This window comes from Gossypium hirsutum, chromosome D01 (assembly GCF_007990345.1).
Source record: "Gossypium hirsutum isolate 1008001.06 chromosome D01, Gossypium_hirsutum_v2.1, whole genome shotgun sequence".
In the NCBI taxonomy this organism is placed as follows: Eukaryota; Viridiplantae; Streptophyta; class Magnoliopsida; order Malvales; family Malvaceae; genus Gossypium; species Gossypium hirsutum.
This window is the reverse complement of record NC_053437.1, coordinates 57,480,802-57,497,621: the sequence shown is the minus strand read 5'-3', so window position 1 is coordinate 57,497,621 and position 16,820 is coordinate 57,480,802. Positions and strand designations below refer to the sequence as shown.

The window sequence follows — 16,820 nt, the reverse complement described above, 5'->3', positions numbered from 1 at the left end:
TAATGTTTTTGTAATTAATTTTTTTTTATTTTTTAATTTACTCTTTTATTTATTTTTATTTCAATTTGATCTAATTTGAACGGCGTCGTTTAGAGGAGAAGGGAAAATTGCCCTTCCAGCCCCTCTATGTAATTCGAGCGTTCAATTAAGTCTTCCAAACTTTATTTATTTACGAATTTACCCCGGATCTTTACTGGCGATCTAATTTAGTCCATTTTCATATTTTCTTTAAAAATCAATATTTTTGATAATGCAATTGTATTCTTTTAATTTTTATTTTATAATTCTCATATGCAATTATTATTATTTTTATATGTATATTTAAGCATGTATTTATGTTTTTTTATACTAAAATTTTCGCATACTTATATTTTATATACACATGTTTAATTTATTTAATTAATTTTAATATTATATTAATTGTTTAAAACTTATGAATTTTTTTATGTGTATAGGTATATTTTTTTATTCGCTTATTAATTTATGTTTGCATATTTTTATTATTATCTTGCCTATTTATTTGATATTTTGCACGTCATTATTTTGTTTATTTATTTGTTTATTCGTATTATTTCTATGAAATTGTTGTATTTATTATTGATATTTGTTTAAGGGGCATTCATTCACATATTCAACATAACATTACCCTATCTCTTATTTAATTTTAAAATAAAACGCTTCAAAATAGAGGTAATACTCGTATTTAGGATTTCTCAAGGAAATTGAGCCCTAACGTATTGGGTTCCGATTTTTTTGAAAATCTAACAATCGAGGATTTCTCTTTAATAAAAAAATAAGAACTCATTATTGGGAATTCAACACGTTGTGTCCTAACGTATTGGATGTGACGCATTGATTTCTCGAAATGAATATTTTTTTAAAAAATAATAAAGGAAATATTCCGAGTTTGGGATTTTAGAGGAATTGTGTCCTAACGTATTGGGCTGCGATTTCTTAAATCTTGAATAAATGGATATTCTTTTACATTTTTTTATTGCACTAGTATTTTGCCCTAATTCATTTTTGGGGAAAATTAGAATGTCATGCCCTAACGTATTGGGTGTGGTATTTTATTTCTCTGAAATGATAAGGGTCTTAATACGTAACGTTTTAAGTTTTTGCTAAGGATTACGATTTTTAATTTTTCGACATTAAGACATTAATTAATTAACTAGGTACCAATTTTTTGGGCGTAATGAGGGTGCTAATCCTTCCTCATACGTAACCGACTCCCGGACCCGTTTTTCTAAAATTTGTAGACCAAAGTCATTTTTAGGTGACCCAATCACACCTTAATAAAAGATTGGTGGTGACTCCCAATTTTCATTTTTTAAAGTCGACAACCTAAAATTTTTGTTTTTTTCAAAAAAAAAATGGTTTCGACAGAAATAACACAAAATAGTTGTATTTTTGTTATTCTCTCTCGTTTTTGCGTTTTTCTCTTTTGTTTGCTTGTTCTTTGCGTCTGTTTTGTCGTTTGTTGCGCAGTTTCGGCCAGCTGGAGAAGTACGTGGGACGTGTATGTGCGTGAAGGGTGGTGGGCAGGGCTACTGTGCTGCGGCTAAGGCTGAAGATTAGGGATTCTGTTTTTTTAGTGTTAAGGGATGCAAACTTGGGCTTTGGGGTTTGTATTGGGCTAGGGTTATTTAGGTTAATTTGGGCCTGTAATATTGGGTTGTTTCTTATATATTTTGGTTGTTTTATATTTGTATCGGGCCTGGGTAAAAATTGGGCCCTACAGTACACTTGCCACATGGAAGATAGAAAGTATACGTCTTAGGTCTTCACATTTCCACCAACGCGCTTAAGAGTGTCGGATCCAACTTACAGCCCTTACTTACAAGGGCCACATGTGAAAAAATAACTTCTCTCAAGTACGATTCAATCAAGGATGATGGAGAAGCGGGTAGATTACGAATGTTGGATTGTAAAATTCGATCTTCGGCCTATTCAAGGAAAAAATATACAAAATATTAAGTTCAAATATAACAAAAAAATATAAAAATTATCCAACATTAAAATATAATAAGAAATATTCTTCCTATTTGCAATTGATCGACAGAAATGCGGTTCTTATAATGACAGATTAGAGAATTTGCCATTAATAATTTGGAAAAAAATCTAAATAATTTGTATTAGAAAAAATAATTTAAGAAAATGTTAAGATAGTTTAAATAAATAAAATTGAGAGAGCAAAAAAAATAGTGAATTTAAGTGGGTTTTGTAAGGAATTTGACAGATAATTGAGAAAGTGAGAGAGCTGAGATTGAATTGGAAAAAAATGAAATGGAGGGGTTGTAGTAAAAAAATTTGACCGTTTGGGGGGGAATGTTTAATTAAATACCCGTTGGAAAAGTAATCATTTTTTGGATCGTTGGGGGAAAAGTGCTTCCAGTTGGAAGTGTTTTTCAAAAAATGGCCTATTTCAATAATTTTTAAAAAAATTGATTTATTCATGTAAAAAAAATTCTAACATTTATTGGTAAATTAGTCCTTTATGGTATGTGCGGAAGGAAAAAAACTTAAAAGTAATTATTTTCTTTATAAAACATTCAAAAAAAATATTTCCTTTATAAACATATTAAAAAATATTAGATTTGTCACGCCCATAATTAAAATTTAAAATATAAGTTAAGTGATAATTAATGAAAACGGGCCAGGGTTGTGCCAGCTGAGGCTCCAAAATCAAGCTTTTTTTATGAAATTGAGAATGAGATTATTAACTTAGCGAGATGATTTATAGGTATAGGTGGTGCGCGGGAAATATAAGGTGGATGAGAGTTGCCCAATAAGTATAACTCGAACGAATTGCTCATTTACTTGGAGGTCGTTAGTAAATGTTTGGAGCCTCTTACGGGAAAATTTAATGTGGAATGTTGGTGATGGGCGGACTGCTCGGTTTTCGGACGATACACGGATAGGTGAGCTTGGGCCTATCCGAAGCTTGGCTCACGAATTGGGTGACCAAATGGAGGAGGCAAAGGTTTGTGATATGGTTGACATACATGGTGAATGGGATTGGGGAAATTTTGGTCAGTTTTTAGAGCCAAATATCTTGCTTCGGATTGGGTCAATTCCGGCGCCAACAATAAGTACAAGGACTGATACGATTTGCTGGAATGATAGATCTTTGGGGCTATTCACAATCCAAGATGTGTATGGTAGGTTGGTAGGTGTATCCAACAGTGCTATGCGCTGGCAATAGAAGTTAATATAGAAGAGTGTTTTGCCTCAAAGAATACGGTTCTTTTTATGGTTGGCATTGCGGGAGAGAATCGTGTGTAAAGCTGAACTTTTCCAGAGGGGGCTTTGTGATGACTGTGTTTGTGATGTGTGTAGGACGCCTTATGAAAGCGTTCTTCATGTTCTCCGAGATTGCGGGGTGGCAAAAGGGATATGGGAACGGCTAGTACTTGCAATGCACCGAGGCAGCTTCTTTGCTTTAGCACTATCGGGTTGGTTATTATCAAAACTGTCAACGGGTTGTAATCGTATGTGCGAGGGGGTTAGTGGCACTTGTTGCTTGGAGAGGTTTGCTGGCAGATATGACAAAAAATCTTCTACACTTTTATTGGTTATGTTAATTTATGTCAAATTTTGACACATGGCCAAACACTTTTAATTTGACGATATTAATTTATGTCAGATTTTGACATGTGAACTAACGAATGAACGTCACGTGACAGTGAAGTCAAGTAAATGGACAGATGAATTTTCATTTTCTTTACTTTTTGGTCAACTACATTTAAAATAATAAATTATATGTTCCGTATTTCAAGTTTTTTTTTTAAATTTCAAAAAATGTCCCCTCCCAAATGGTTTTCTTCAAATGGGTGTTCGGTGCTTTAGGTAGTGGCAGCGAAGGTTGCGGTCCCCATTTCAATCACAAAAATAAAACAACACAATCAAATCCCTAGATTTTTAACTTTCTAAAAAACCTGGATTTTCTTGCATGGATCAAAGTCCAGAATAAACGACATTGTCTCGAGAATCTCTCGTCATGTTCCCCTGCTAGACACCTTAAATTTATGTTATCAACTTCAAATCCAAATCATGATTTTTGGAGTAAAAAATTAAGTAATGCGAAAAAGCAAGCTTTTGGTTTTTTCAAGTATATTAAGAAGTGATTACATAATGAAGAGAAATGAAAAGAGTTGGATAATGGGAGCTCATTAATGCATATACGTCTGTGTTTTGGACACCCGACCCGACTGTGAGCTTCAAATTTTTTATTTCCAACCGTTTCTTCCCTTTATTCCTCCTGTAAATTTCTTTATACTCCCAAAGCCCTACAAAGAGAGGAAAGACGAAATACATTGGGAGAAGGAAAATTTAATTTAAATTATAAATTTTATTTTATTAATGTTTTCAAAGCCCTTTTATCTGCCTCTTTCCTTGGCCCTACTGCCACATGGCACCCATTCTTTGGCTCATTTGTCAAGTTTTAAGAAAAATACTAACGTGGTTAGTCCCAAGTTCTAAGATGCTAGACCATAGAAAAGTTAAAGTATTATAATAGACAAATTAAAAGTGACAATTTTATCGAAGTATAGGTTTTTTTTACCATTATCTCTTTATTTAAAAATAATATAAAAAGGCAAAAATGTTATAATAATTATAATTTAAAAGGAAATATATTTATATTATTTTCTAGCTGAGACGATAACTTGATTATGGGTGACATTAACTCAATTAACATTATTGATATATATATAAATGATGGGGAATTATAATCTGTATAATAAAACTAAAATACATTAAAAATATTAAAATAAAGCTTTGATTGAGTGGTAAAAAATGTAGATGGTCTGAATTTAAATCCTCCCATGTGTAAATTGTTTATTTATTTTAAAAATATAAAAAAAGATAAAGTACCCTCACAATAATATAATATTTTAGCAATTTTTCTGACCGAGTTGGTGCTTGGTTAACTCGTGACACAAACTCAATTAAGGGCCTAAATAATAGTATAAATAATAATTTTAATTTTAATTTAAAAGAAATAGTATTTTTATAATTTCATAACCGAGCTGGTGACGTGATTAAGGATGACACCAACTCAATAAAGTGCTTAAATATATGTATGTATTAGAGTAGATAAACACCTTATAATAAATATAGTTAGAATACCATTTTGTACATGAGTTTGACTTCATGTTCAATTTGGTACCTAGACCAAACAACATAATAAATGTTTAACACGTGCACTCTAGTGAAAAAACACAGATACTTAAATGGGACAAAAAATATAAAACTCATGTACCAAATTAAACATTGAAACTAAACTTGGGTACTTAAATGAGACAAAGAAAAACTCAAGTATCAAACTTAAAAAGCTCAAGTATTAAAGTGAACCTTTAAGCTAAACTCAAGAACCAAAATTTAAAGGGTAAACTACACCAACTATCCCTAAACTTTATATAAAATTATTTTTGACCATCTAACTTTTAAAACTTACATAATAGCCATTAACGTTATCGAATTGTTATATTTTTGCCACTTATCTTTTGTTAAAATGATGATGTGGCACATTAATTTAAAGGACTAACAATTTTTTTTTGAAAGAACGACTGGGTATTTATAATGAATTAAAAAGAACAATCCAATCAGCCCAACTCAAAGGGCCCAAAGTCAAAGCAATAAACAGAGAAAGAAACAACATAAATGTTGGCCTAAATAGCCAGGAAAGAAAAACCCCCTAGAAAGCGTCTATCAAAAGCTAGATAATTTAAAGAAAAACAAAAGCATTAAATGAAGTTAAAATAATCCGAATGAAAACCTATCCTAGTCAAATTCAGAACAGCTGGATACCATCAAGGCTATTGAAGAGTCATTTCCAAGGTCCCATCTATTGTGTCGATAGCTCTTCCCCACAGATTTAAACATCATTAAGCTATCTATATTGGATGCTGCTCCTTCACCCAATTCTTCAATCCGGATTTCCTTGCCAATCTTCATCCAAAGTTGAAATATGACGTTCCAGTTCTTCTCTTATCAGGTACATGTTTTCTTCTTTCACAAGAGCTTTCTTTGCTAGACCATGTGCATGTGTGTTATCCGATCTATGGATGTGTTGAAAAGTAAGATCTTGAAAATAAGATTTCTTGTTCTGAATATCTTTTATAATGGCACTGATCACTGATTTGTCTGTTGAAGTCGCCTTGCTCTTTTTTATTACTGTTTTTGAGTCTCCCATGATTCTAATTGACTGAGATCATAAAGCAATCCCTAATTTCATGCCTTCTAAACATGCATATGCCTCTGCTGCAAATGGTGAGGGAACATTTCTGTGGATAACCATTTTTAACACCAGTAGATTTCCCATCATATCCCAACCTACTAAACCAGTCGCTGATTTAAAAGTTCTACTATCCAGTGCTGCATCAAATTTGATCGATAATTTCGGTACGTTCTCTTGTATTCTGTGACTCCTGGAAATTCTCTCAGTTTTCTTCACAACATTAATTTCTTCATATTCTGCCATGTGTCGTTGAATATTCTGAGCTAACCCACTTCCTGTTGAATTTTTCCCTTCGTGAATGAGTTTGTTTCTAAAGGACCATATCAACCATAGCGCATAGCAGAAAAGTCGACACTGGTTATAGTTGCTGTTCTTGAATACCCAGGTTAGCCACTCTCATATATTCTGACTCGTATTCTCCATGACCCAAGATAAATTTAATGATTGCCACACTTCTCTTATGAAAGGACACTATCGGAAAACATGAAGACTCTCTTCAATTCCAGAGTTACACCGTGGACAACAGGCAGTTGAAATGACCCTCCTCAATCTGAGATTACCAAGATGAGGGATATAATCCCATGAAATCCTCCAAATTGTAATTACAATTTTTAAGGGCAATTGTTGGCTCCATAATTTTTTGTAAAAAATTTTTATTTCGGTCTGTAATAAATAGTCATTGGCTGCAGAAACATCTTGTAATAGTTTATAGGCACTACTTACTGAAAACTCACCAGATAGTTCTCCACTCCACACCTGAATATCCTCATGTTCGGTCTCTGCCAAGGGAATTTGTAGAATCTTCCGAGCAATATCTTCTTGAAAGGTACTATTAATTAAGTCTGACTTCCATTTTCTGCTTGAATTATCAATGAGGTCTGAAACTAACTGTAGTTCCCTTCTGTTTGTTCTATTTTGATCATCCACCTTATCGATCCCCTGAATCCAGTTGTCTTCCCAAATAAAAATGCTATTACCTTTACCAACTCTCCAACCCAACCCTCTTTGGAGGAGTCCTCTTGCTGCCCAGATGCTCTTCCAGGTAAATGAAGGTAAATTCCCCAACTCTGCATTTAAGAAACTTGAATGTGGGAAATATTTAGCTTTCAAAACTCTGGCTAACAAAGAATTTGGAAAATTAATGAGACGCCAACCTTGTTTAGCTAATAACGTAATATTAAATTGACTAAGATCTCGAAAACCTAAGCCACCATTTTCTTTTAGCAAACAAAGATTTTTCCAAGTGCACCAATGAATTCCCCTTTTGCCCCCTCCTTTCTGCCACCAGAATCTTGCTATAATACTCTCCATTTCATCGCAAAGATCTCTCTGCAATAAGAAGCATACCATAGAAAAAGTCGGAATAGCTTGCAGAATGGTCTATAAAGACTTCTTTCCCTCCTTGTGATAAAAACCTGTTACTCCAGTTATCAATACGTTTTTTTATTCGGTCCTTTAAACTCTGAAAAGCTTCTTTTTTCTTTCGCCCCACCATATTGGGTAGCCCTAAATATCGTTCAGGTTCACTTATCCTTTGTACCCCCAACACATTGACCACCTGTCTCCTATCCTCCAACATATTTTTACTGAAAAATACTGTTGATTTATCGAAATTTACACATTGTCCTGAGCAAACTTTGAATTCGCACAGAATATCCTTTATGACGTTTGCACCCCTCCTCGTCGCCTCCCCAAACAGTATGCAATCATCAGCAAATAAAAGATGGGGTACCTGCGGACCATATCTACTCACCCGTATTCCTTTGAGACGATCTCTCCTCATTGCTAACCTCAGTAAGCTCGATAAACCTTCACCCCATATCAGAAATAAAAATGGGCTCAATGGGTCGCCTTGTTTAAGTCCTCTAGTTGGTAAAAATTTATCTCCTCTATGCCCATTTATGAGAACTGAATAAGCAACAGATGAAACACATTTCATAATGGCATTTACCCAACTAAAATCAAACCCCATCCTTATTATAATCTCCTCTAGAAAACTCTATTCTACCCTGTCATAAGCTTTACACATATCAAGTTTTACGGCCATAAATCCTTCATAAGCTCTCTTCTGTTTTAGCTTATGCAATACTTCATAAGCGAGTAATACATTATCTGATATTAACCTGCCTGGCACAAAAGTACTTTGCGCTTCATCAATACATTTGCAAATAACACTTCGAAATCTGTTTGCCATTACCTTCACTATAATTTTATAAAGTACATTGCATAAACTAATTGGCCTAAATTGCATCATAGTTAATGGGTTGTTGACTTTTGGAATAAGCACTATGTTTGTAGAGTTTACCGGACTAACCTCCATATCTCCGTTTAGAATTTGTAAGCAAAAAGTTATGACTTCATCTCTAACAATCTGCCAGCATTTCTGATAAAATAGTGCTGGAAACCCATCCTCCCCTGGTGCCTTCGTTGGTCCCATCTCAAAAACAGCTTCTATAATTTCATCTCTAGAATATGATTCTGTAAGTTTCTGATTGTCTTCCGCTTGAATGCAACGCTCAATCCCTGATAGAATATGATCATAATTCCCTTTTCTTCTTGCCGAAAATAAATTCTGAAAATAAGACTTCGCCACACCCTAAATATCCTGGATGAACTCCATTTCTCTTCCTTCTTCATCTTTCAGCTTATGAATGAGGTTCTTTTTTTGCCGTTGTGAAGCTTGACTATGAAAGAAAGCAGTATTTTTGTCCCCTAATTTCAACCAGTTGATTATAGCTCTCTGTTCCCAGTAGAATTCATCTTTCTCAATCTCAAAATTCAAATTTATTTTTGTATCAATCATTTCGGCTAAGGTCTTATCATTTCTGTCTGCTTCAGCCAACTCGCCAAGTTTCTTCGTAAGAATCTGTTTAGTCTTCTGTCTATTCTTTTGCAACTGCCCAGCCCAAATCTGCAATACTTTCTTTAAATTATCCAGCTTCTTTAACAATGCCTCTGACAAATTTTCCCATATATTTCTAACTTCATCTATGAAAGATTCCTCCAAAATCCACCTGGCTTCGAATCTGAAATTGTAATCCCTTGCTTGTTCTACAAATCTCCTGGTATTAATAAGAAGAGGACAATGGTCTGAAAATGAATGAACCAAATGTTGAACTTTAATTTCTGGGAACATAACAATCCAATTTGTATTAGCTACTCCTCTGTCTAAACTCTCTTGGATGTTCGTCTCCGGTAAGTTGCCTCTCTCCCAAGTAAAACGGCTGCCATCAAAACCCATGTCATTCAATCGACATTCCTCTAATGTTTTACGAAAAATTTCCATCATTCTTTCGTCCCTAGGTACCCTTAATTTTTTTTTTCAAATCCATACATAATTTTATTGAAGTCTCCACAAACCAACCAAGAGATTTCTTCATCATTTGCTAAACTTTTCAAAACCTCCCACGAATCATTCTTATCTTGTATGTATGGGGAACCATAAAAACCTGTAAATCTCCAGTTCACTCATTTTTCCTTATCTTCAACAATCACATCAATATGTCTTTTAGAGTAACTACGAAGCACAACTTCAATGTCAGTTCTCCATGCTAAGCACAACCTCCACTCGAGCCTTCTGATTCGACTTCGTTTCCATTTACAAAACCACACCTCTTGCGTGTAAATTCCATCTGTTTCTTACTAAGTTTTGTCTCCATAAAGAAGACTATTTGGGGATTATTAATCTTCAGCAGATGCCGAAGTCTTCTAACCATCCATTGTCTCCCCAAACCACGGACGTTCCAACTTAAGATTTTCATTGTGCCCGGTCGGCATGCCTCTTAGCAGCCGCCGATATCAAGGAATGTACACCTTCCATCTCCCTTCTATTTCTCTTTTTTCCTTCTTCCCCTATTAAAGTTTCATCTTCCAAATCCTGCTCCATAGCCATTTGCATCTGATAAGACCATATTTTATTTCTCTGTTGTTCTCCAGGTGACACCCTCCCCTCAAGGTTAAACCCCAATATTGGATCAATAGATTTCTCCTTCTTTCCCTTTAGAACCTCATTTTGTTGGTTAAGCCCGTCAAACCTGTTCTCCATCCAGCTTCCTTCCAGTTTCCCTTCCCCCTCCTCTTGCAACCAAATGCTATTCATTGATAGAGCTCTTCTAGATGGTGCCCGTAGTGTTAAATCCCATCCCATTCCAGTAACCTCCCATCCAACCCTCATTTTTTCTTCACATAAAGAGTCATTATGACCTAAACGTCCACAGAAAAACAAAACAGCAATAGACGCTCATACTTAAATTTAACATATGAACGTGTCCCACCAAACATAATCTGCTTCTTCCTTTTCAACGGTTTCCTGATATCGATCTGCACTCTAGTTCTCATGAAATTTTGATTCTCCTTTCCCAACTTTGACACATCATACTCCATGAAAACTCCAATAAAATTACCCAACTGTGTTGCTAGGCTTTCAGTAAATAAACCTATTGGGACGTCATGAATTTGTACCCAAAAAGGACTGAAAATTAATGGTACCTTCAATGGATCTTCTACCCTTCTTAGTTTGCAAAGTATTAATAAATGATTATTAAAAGTCCATGGTAGACCCTTCAAAACTCTTTCCATATCCATGCAGTGGAAAATTTTAAAAAGGTACCTTTTATCCCCCAGATCCCAAATTTGCACTCCACAGACAGGGTGCCACAAATTTGCCATAGTGCTTCTCATAGCTTGAAAGTGGATTGAGCTTGTTGTTAAAAAACAACCTACAAGCTTAAAGTCCTCCCCTTCTTTTTGCATGCTTGGTTCAGTCTGGATCTATAGAATTTCCTCTTATTCTTCATTGAGCGATAGTTGTGCTAATTCTGTTTCCATGACTTGCAGGAATTGAAGATCAGAAAATCCTCTCACGTCCTCCTTATCTCTGAGAAAAATTGTGTTTAAAGCACTGATTCCAAGAAAGAACAAAAACAGTTTTTGAAAAAACCTTAAAAGTTCATACCAAAGACGGCAGACAGAAACGTGCTAGGGTAGCAGGCTTATTTAATCCCTGTATTTTAGTTTGGCATAGTTTTTTGTAGACTGATAAAGGACTAATAACTAATAATTTTTATAATACATTTTATATTTTTAATTTTTTTAGATTTTAAAAAACTTTTTTAGAATAATTATTAAGAAATTACTTAAAAATATCAAAATAACATTTTATTTATATTTCAAAGACTAAAGGACTAATAACTAATTTGGTCTTTGAAATATAAATAAAATGTTATTTTGATATTTTTAAGTAATTTCTTTAAATTATTCTAAATTTTTTTTTTAAAATCTAAAAAAATTAAAAATATAAAATATAAAATGTATTATAAAAATTATAAATAATTGTTATAAAAATTAAATAAAATTTTTATATTAATATTAAATTAAAAAAACTTTAACAATTATTTATAATTTTTATAATACATTTTATATTTAAAAAAATTTAGAATAATTATTAAGAAAATATTTAAAAATATCAAAATAATATTTTATTTATATTTCAGGGACAAAATTAGTCATTAGCCTTTTAAATGAATGTGTCATGTCATGATTGAGATAACGGATGAGTAGCAAAAATGTAACAAAATTTAAAAGTTTTAACAATTTAAATGTTGAGTTTTAAAAAAATAAGCCACATCAAATTATTTGATAAAATTAACGGAAAATAAGTTAGCATGGTGACTAAAAATACATGTTTAAAAAAAACAGATGACTATAAATAATCAAAATATAATTCAAGTACTAAATCCACTCAAAACACATAGTAAAAGGACTTTTTATAGCATTTGACCATTAATTCTTTTTATAGAACATAAGATTTGCTTATTTGATGTAACAACAACAATAATGGTAAACTATGGTGACCATACTAAGATTAAGTTTTTTTTTTCATTCAACTATTAAATATTACAATATAATTATCTAAATTATCATGTTGTAATATTTTGATCACTTATTAATTAATTATCGTTACTCTAACGCAACACATTAAAGTGTTAATATACCTTTCAACTATAATTAAGATATTAATTTAGTATTTCTAAAAAAATATTAATAACTCTTAAAAAATATTAAATTAAAAAATTCTAAAAAATAACATTTTTTTGAAATTGTAAAAAAAACCATAAAATTTTAAAAAAACCCAAAATGTATATATTTTTAAAAAATTTCTAAAAATATTTTTTTTCCACATTCCTTAGATTCCTGCATTTATGGGAGGACTTTTATAAAAGGTTGTAATAATCATTACCTTTATATATATTGGTATTGTTATTGAAAATTTATTCGATATTTTTAGCAATCATATTTTAAAAACCGTTTGGTAATAGTTTATCTTTCACATATCAAAATAAAATTTGATATATGTGTATCTTTCTGATTGAGTTTGTGTCATGAATTAATTGAACATCAATTTAATTGAAAACTTATCAAATAATCTACTTTTTTTTACAAAATAATAATATAATTAGAAAAGTCAATTGAACCCAAAATAAATCTAAAAGAAAAAAAATTTTAAGCTCCATCAACGTAACAAAGGCTTTAGTCACAGCATCAATAGAACATTATGACACGTTGACAATTGAATTTGTTACAATTCAAGCACTTAATACGATAAGGAAATTAGCCCTGGACAATCTAAAGTGGCAAGCAAAAAAAAAAAGAATCGGGCATTCGCCAAACTAGAGAGAACAACAATAAAATAATCCCTAAAATCACTTGTAAAACTAATATTACATGCATAAGCAAGAATAAGAAACATGCTATAAGAGCAGGCAAAAACTTCTAAAACTGAAGACTTATTAAACAATGGAAAAACAAACAAAAAAAATATAAAACTTAAGACAACACGGGTCCAAATCGACACGTGAAATCATTTTTATACTAAAATACTCTTCAAACAAAAACAAATTAAGAAGTTGACGAAAACTCACCCACTTTCCAAGAAAAACTACCGGTGGCCAGTAGAGTTTTAGCAAACGACAAACACCGTCATTTATCCATCACAACTTGTGAAGACAATAAATATACTTACAAAATAGATCTGCAATTTGAAAAGAGAAAAGACGTGTAGTGAATGAGAAGAAAAAAAAAGAAATAGTTTATGGGAGAGGAAAAAGATGGGTGATAGCCAGCCCGAAGGCTAGCACTGCAGCTGAACAAAACAAAAAACGAGAATCAAACGGCTTAATCTAAAAAAATTAACTTAAATATTGTAGGAATCATAAAATTTAAAATCTTAATTTTGACCTTAAACTTTTTATAAATATATATTATTTTCACCCAGACCCATATTATTCTTTAAATTCCCAAAACTTTAGTATAATGACAATTAACCATGAAAATAGCCTAGGAGAGAAGAAAAATAATAATTGGGTAGTTAGCCTGGGCCAATTTATTTATTTTCTAGCAGGCTAATATTTTAAAATAAATTGAAAAATCAGTTTTCTATTCATGTTTTATCTTCCCTGCAATTTCCTTTAATTCATAAACCTTTCCCAAACACATTGTCCTTAACCTTTTTAGCAGTTGAATTCCGTGTGTTTTTCGCTTTGCCCCGAATCACATCGGTTGCCTTCCTTACCTTATTTATTGCTACCAAATTAGTAGCAATTCAAAATAGAACAGTCATCTCAATTAAAATCTTTACAAATTTGGTAAATATATGAAAAAACTAAAAGAAATATAACACTAGAGGGGTTGATGGTTGGGTCGGGTTCATATAAGGTTCTAGATTAATTTTTTAAGTTTGGGTCTGGTTTGACCCGAAAAATGAGTTTATTTTTTTTGTTTAAACATGACCTAATTTAAAAAAGGTAAATCTGAGTTTGACTCAGCCCGTCCATATTTGCTTTTCTAAAATTAGTTTTGTAATACCCAATTTTTTCTGCCCGGGCTCGCCAAACATTTTAAGGCCCAAAAGTAACCTAAATTACCCTGGCCCAATACAGACCCAGCCCAAAATACAAAACTAAGCAGTCAAACCCTAGCAGCAAGTATCACCACAACCTCCCCGCCTCCAGCAAGTGCCCAGTCACCGCAAGACTCGGAGACGACCCTCTCCACGTGCGCGCACACTCCTCAACAGCCTCCGAACCTGCGAAAAAGGAGGCATACAACGTAGCAATAGCAACAAACACAACAAATATTGTTGGGGAAATAGATTTTTTTCCCTATTATTTTATTTTCGGCTATTTAAGGCCGTTATCAATCTGTAAAAGGAGATTTTGGTGTAAAAGAGATATTGAAAATAAAGAGAAAAAAACTGAAATTCAAAGGTGAATCGCGTCTATTATTGCCTATTTTTTGTTTTCTTTGTATTATTTGCTTTCTTTTTATATACATAAACAACAATAAGGAGAGGGAAAGAGATTACCCCCCAAGATTCGCCGTTGAAACGACCTTCTCCTCGCCCAAATCGGAGCTCGACGGAGCGTCGTGGTTCGGTTGGGGCTGAGAGCGGCAGCAGAGGAAAGAAGAAAACCCTAGTTAGGGTCAATTTGTTTTTTAAAAAGAAAGCAGAAAGTGATTTTTTAAGGAAATTTTTAATTTTATAATTAGAGCAAAACGACGCCGTTTGAGGGGGATCCGTGCGTCGATCTGACCCGGTTCCAGGATCCGCGCATATTCCTTTCAATGGTCCATTTGCGCATTTGGTCCTTCAATTTTTAAAATCGTATTTTAAATCAGTTTTTGTTTCTTTTTAATTTGGCCCGAATGTTTCTGCCTTTGTTCATTTCAGCCCATATCACTGCACACCGTTTTGGGAGGCGGATTATTTCCGATTTGACCCTCCATGTAATTCGCGTATCGCGATTTGGCCCATTATTTTGCTTAAATTTCATTTCTTTCTTGTTATTTTAGTTTTTTTACTATTTGGTCCTTTTTTTTGCAATTTGTTCTCTTTTAAATTTATTTTCTCCTTATTATTATTTAATTATTATTTTTATGTACATACAAACATATATATTTTTTATAATATATATATACATGCTCTATTTAAAATTATTGTAAATATATTTCCCACATTTTTTATAATATTTATACGCATTTTTATAGTATATGTATTTTTCTAAACTTTTAGAAATACCTGTATATACGTTTTTATTTTTATTTCCTAACTTTTATATACATATATATTTTTACATTTTATAATACATGTACCATATATATTTATCATTTACATGTTATACTTTTACGATACCAGTATACGTGCATCTGTTATATTATATATGTATACATTTTTTTTAAAAATATTATAAATACATATTTCATTCATTTTATATACATATATATGTTTATATATATTTTTTAATATATGCATATGCATATTTTTAAAATTTATCTATATGTCATATATATATTTATATATTCCATTGTTTTATATACATATTGTACATATACATATATAATCTAAATTGAAGTATTTGTTACCTTTTAGAAAATATATATTTTGGTTGCGTCAAAGCATTAAAATCATCATATTTTTAATTTTTTTAAAATATTTGGCATTCATGATTCTCGAGAAAAATCGTGTCCTAACTTACTGATTGCGATTATTTTTCGATGAATTTAGAAAGCCAAGTATTTGTTTTGCAATAAATCCACAATTTTCAGATAAAAGCTTATTCTCAGGAATCCAAAAATGTTGGGTCATAACTTACTGGTCATGACATTTTAGCATCTCGAGATAAAAATTTCTAAATCAAAAGACAAACTTAATTTTGAAGATTTAAAAATATTGTGCCCTAACTCACTGGGTGTGATGTTTTATTTCTTTGAAATAAGAATGTTTTATTATTTTGATTCATTCACGAGTTAAAAGTTTTCTTTTAAAATCTTTTCAAATTTTCAACACCAAGACATTAAACAATCAAATTCGGTACCGATTTTTGGGCGTTGCGAGGGTGCTAACCCTTCCTCGTGCGTAACTGACTCCCGAACCTATTTTTTCAAATTTCGTAGACCAGAATTGTTTTTAGGGTGAGCCGATCACACCTCAATCAAAGATTGGTGGCGACTCCAATTTTTGTTTTTTAAAAGTCGACAACTAAATTTTTGTTTTCAAAAAAACGATTTCGACAAGTTTTATATTTAAAATTAAATTTTTTAAATATAATACACTAAATGCACTAAAAAACGTTAAAATAAAAATTTTCTAACAAATTAAAAATAAATTAAAAAGTATTTATATTAAAAATCACTACCATAAATATAACAAATATTTTATTGTATTAAATATATATTTTAAAATTTATATTTTGGGTTGAGTTATTTAGTTGGACAAATTTTTTTTAGGTTTTGGGTAATGCATTGAACTATTATTAGGTTAGTGGTTTAATAAAAATAAAAATATATATAATTATTATTTAACCTGTATAATTAATATAATATTTTTATAACATAATACATTCGGGTCAAGCCAGACTGAGCTTGGGCTAAAAAATCTTGTCCAAGGCCCAACCCATGTAAGAAACAAACCTTAAATTTAACTCAAGCCCATTTTTCGGGTCTCATATTTTTTCAAACCCTTTTATTTTTCGAACAGACCTTTGAGCCTAGATAAGTGATAAGTGACCCCACCCATGAGCAG

At 32.0% G+C, this 16,820-nt stretch overlaps 2 long non-coding RNA genes across 13 annotated transcripts; one reads left to right on the top strand and one right to left on the bottom strand.

Moving 5' to 3' along the window:
* Positions 1-5,808: 5,808 nt before the first annotated feature.
* On the top strand, positions 5,809-11,313 carry LOC107922220 (uncharacterized). Of its 12 annotated transcripts, none has more exons than XR_005909545.1 (6): positions 5,810-5,998; positions 6,223-6,626; positions 6,709-7,067; positions 7,191-7,293; positions 7,893-8,035; positions 11,078-11,240. It is a non-coding gene; the product is annotated as an uncharacterized lncRNA (long non-coding RNA). The 12 variants fall into 12 exon arrangements; XR_005909547.1 differs by having other exon boundaries at positions 5,811-5,998; positions 6,279-6,626; XR_005909546.1 differs by having other exon boundaries at positions 5,818-6,405; positions 6,558-6,626.
* Positions 11,314-13,860: 2,547 nt separating this feature from the next.
* Positions 13,861-15,090, bottom strand: LOC121213961 (uncharacterized). The gene is made up of 2 exons (XR_005909548.1): positions 14,604-15,090; positions 13,861-14,324 (listed from the first exon to the last, which is right to left on the bottom strand). It is a non-coding gene; the product is annotated as an uncharacterized lncRNA (long non-coding RNA).
* Between the last annotated feature and the right edge of the window lie 1,730 nt (positions 15,091-16,820).